This window comes from Dermacentor silvarum, chromosome 3 (assembly GCF_013339745.2).
Source record: "Dermacentor silvarum isolate Dsil-2018 chromosome 3, BIME_Dsil_1.4, whole genome shotgun sequence".
Taxonomy (NCBI): Eukaryota; Metazoa; Arthropoda; class Arachnida; order Ixodida; family Ixodidae; genus Dermacentor; species Dermacentor silvarum.
This window is the reverse complement of record NC_051156.1, coordinates 7,119,082-7,122,955: the sequence shown is the minus strand read 5'-3', so window position 1 is coordinate 7,122,955 and position 3,874 is coordinate 7,119,082. Positions and strand designations below refer to the sequence as shown.

At 47.2% G+C, this 3,874-nt stretch overlaps 1 pseudogene; it reads left to right on the top strand.

Annotated features, from left to right (window-relative positions):
* The first annotated feature begins 1,527 nt into the window (after positions 1 to 1,527).
* Positions 1,528 to 2,732, top strand: LOC125944178 (piggyBac transposable element-derived protein 3-like; annotated as a pseudogene).
* The last annotated feature ends 1,142 nt before the right edge of the window (positions 2,733 to 3,874 follow it).

The following is a 3,874-nucleotide window of genomic DNA, read 5'->3' as shown; positions in this document are numbered from 1 at the left end:
TTGATTCTCTGTGTTTATTTCTTGTAATATAATGTTGAAAACACCGACAAATTTTTCTACGAAGCCTGCGGAACGCGCCTAGGTAGGTTTATTATGGCATCACTGGTTGTTGCTTACTTTTTGTATAGTTTTGGCTTGTATACACGTTTGTGGCACCCAGAACCACGAGGTCCTGTTCTGTGGATAAACGACGATAAGTATAACGCTGTGTCTAAGGCTCTATAGTTATGTCATTTTCGTTAGTTCGCGGTAATGTAACTTTCGCGCTTTTTGTTGGCTGTCAGTTTAGTTTACATTGACGTCTGCAAAAAAAAAAAAAAAAAATTCTTGTGGACTATGCAGGCAGCGCCATCATCATCATCATCAGCCTATATTTATGTCCACTGAAGGACGAAACACAGCAGGACAGCGCCTTACAGAGGATCAAATCCAAGCAATTCTCTTTGAGTCTCAATATCCAAGTGGAAGCGACGACGAAAACTTGGAGGGAACTGATTGCGACGAAGAGTACACTCTGGCCCAAAGACTGTCGCGCAGTGACAGCAAAAGACAGCGAGGAAGACATGCACGTAACATCGACTCAGACGAACAAGCAGAAAAAAATATGGAACTGGGTAAAAAAGGACATCAACATCAACTGCGGTGAAGAACAGATCATTCTTAGGCCAGCAAATGGCTTGGAGAAAGTGAAAAACCCTTTAATATGTTTCTGAAGCTTGTTGATCATGACGCGATAGAGTTTCTAATATTTCATTCAAACAGACTTAAGGTACAATAAAATCACAGTCGCGTCCTTCCAGTGTCAATACTCGAGATGCGCAAATTTATATGCATTGTGCTGTACATGCCTGTTGTCGACCTCCCTTCAGAAGAATGTATTGGTCGGTAAACACTCGTCAAGCAGACGTCACGAAGTGCATGACAAGGAACAGGTTCGACTAAATTATGCCTATATTTAATGCAGGGAACAATGATGAGGCACAAAAGAAGGGAGAAAATGGTTATGACTGCCTCCACAAAGTGTGGCACGTACTTATGCACCTCAGTAATACATTTTGGCAGGCTGCCACACTTGAACAATGCGTGGCTGTAGATGAAATGATCATCCAATATAAAGGTAGGCATTCTCTGGAGGTGTTCATGCGAAGTAAACCAAAAAAAGTGGGGATACAAAGCTTGAGCCCTGGCAGGCCGCTTAGGACCCTGGCAGGACCCTGGCAGGATTCCTTAGGCATACCGTCTTTATATGTATAGGGACAATTTGATTGAAGATACGCCAAACACGCCCAAGGACGTTGGCGAAAGCGGAAAAATTGTACTGCGATTGACGAGAGATATTCCTACTAGCACAGAAGTTTTTTTTTTTTGACAACTTTTTTCCTCCATTGAGGTTTTCATTGAAATGAAGAAAAGACGACTAGGAGTGACAGGAACGCTTACAAGATGTGGAAACAGTCCTTTGAAAACAGAAAAGGAATTGAAAAAAAGAAAGGAGAGGATCAGTAGACTTTCAAACAGAAAAGAAACATGGAAATTGTCGTCTCTACCTGGAGCGATAATCGTGCTGTGACAGCTGCGTCTAACATCCACAGCATTGATCCACTTGACTTGGGCAAACGCTATGATAGAAAAACAAAAACGTATGTCGACGTCAACAAATTACACCATCTTCCCGTAGGGGAACCCTGAGTAGTATGCGAAGCAGCCATGGGGTCGACTCAAGTTCCCATTAGTTTTCAGATCGGCCTGTCGCCACTGCCGTTTCGTGGCAGCGGCTCGAGCCCTCTTCTTCGCGGCGCGGTGCCACGGCGCTGTACACGGCGCTGACATTGGCGTTGACGCTGTCCGTGGCACTCATCGCGGCGTTGCGGGAGGAGAATGAGAGGACGAAGTGAATGATGATGAGTGGGTGAAGCACCGGGGGATCATTCGGGCAAAACGCCGGAAGCGTTCTCCGGAATCCGGAAGCTGACTTCCGGGACCGGAAGCGGAACCGGAAGTGGAAGCGGAACCGGAAGTGGAAACGGAAGCGGAACCGGAAGCAGAAGCCGGCTTCCGGAGCTTGGTGTACATATATTATACATATACATACAAGGAGAGGAGAGGAGGAGGATACGCACGCGCAGTGCGGGTGTGAACGCCGCACGGCGGATGGAGGGAGGGAGTGAGATAGCCCCGACCTTAAGCTGCTTCGCTTCTAAAAGGCCAAATATCATCAGGGTGTACAACAAGAACATGGGTAGAGTAGATAAAGCAGCCATTTTTCTTTCGTTCTACCGAAACGACCTGAAAACAAAGAAATGGTATAAGAGGATTTGCTTCCATATAATTGATCTTGCGGTCGTCAACGCATTTCTCCTTTACCGCGAAGCGAAGTCAGCCGACATACATCTTGCGGATTTCATGCTTCGAGTTGCACTAGGTTTGATGTGCTCGCAAGAAGGCATGCCTGAATTGAACAATTAGTGTGCTGATCCTTCACCCGCCATGGTTCCTTCAGCGGCATCTTCACCAGAGGCGTCAGTCTCAGGTAACGCCGTAGTAGCGAAAAGAGCTCGCCACGTAGAGCTGTCTGTTAGGCATTACAATGTTGGCCACTGGCCGGTGAACGTGGCTCAAAAAAAAAAAGCTCCCCCATGTGCAAGTTGAGCTCATGCACTATATTGCCCGCTATGTCCTTATGGATTAGAAATCATACCCCGTGTTCTCTCCTATCTGGAGGACCTCTGTAGCAGAGGACGTGGCCGTTAGTCAGATAAGCATCACCAGTTCTAACCTCACTAAGGCCAATAATATCCCAGGCAATGCCTGATAATTCTTCAAATAGTCCTGCTAATCTATCCTCACTCGAGAGGGTGCACGTGTTGAACGTTGCCAGGTTCATTTTCCACTGGCGGCTTGTCCGGACCCAGAGATTCTTTGCACCCTCTGCCGCGTCGCAAGTCAGACCACCGCCTTGGTCAGGTGCTCCGCAGTCGCTGGGGACTGAGGCCATGGGTTAATTGTCGGAGTCATGAGGGAGGTAGTGGCCGAATACTTCACCAGGGAGGCCAATTCCTGTTCTGGTGAGGGAGTGCCTTTGTTGAAGCTGAATGGGCCGTACTAATTTGGTTGCACCTTTACTAGTATAGCCCCACTGGCATTATTCAGCATTAATTGTATTAGGGAAAGTTTCTTCGTGATCACAAAATCAGCAAATAGCTGCGTTTGGCCCAGACGCTTGCGATGGCGATGCATGACTACATCTGGGAAGCGAGAGCAAGCAATATTTCAACGCTTTTCACATGAGGTTGTAAATTCCCTGCGGCATGCAATGCAATAATACTTGGCTCACATGTTCACAGGAACCGTGAACAGATTGTTAACGTTTTTTTTTTTACAATGTTCAAGCAGTGTTTCAGGGCCCTTTTACGGAGAACTTGGCTGCGCAGTGAATGCGCGAGCTTCGTACCTGGAGATTGAGTGTCTCGACGAGGAATCCGACGTCGACCATGTCGAGAGTGATGAGGAATCCGTAGCAGAAGCAGAAGATGCGCAGCGACCAGGTCGACGTGGGATCCACGAGGCAGTATGCGATGCCGCACAGCATGACGAGGTTTCCCCCGTAGGCCACCATGATTGCAACTCTGAGAATGCGGTTCGTGTACCGGATCATGCCCTGCGGAGACACGCAACATGCTCACTGCGGGCCGCGAGAATGCAAGGACGTGCACATTTCACGTAAAATCAGGGAAACAAAGATTTTGCACCTGCTCTGTTCGTGCTTAAAATTTCTCAGAGCATCACAAGCAGAACATCAGTGCATCTGAAGAAAATTGGACATAACAGCAGTTTTCGTGACATTGTTATAATGTTTACGAGGATTTTACAAAAG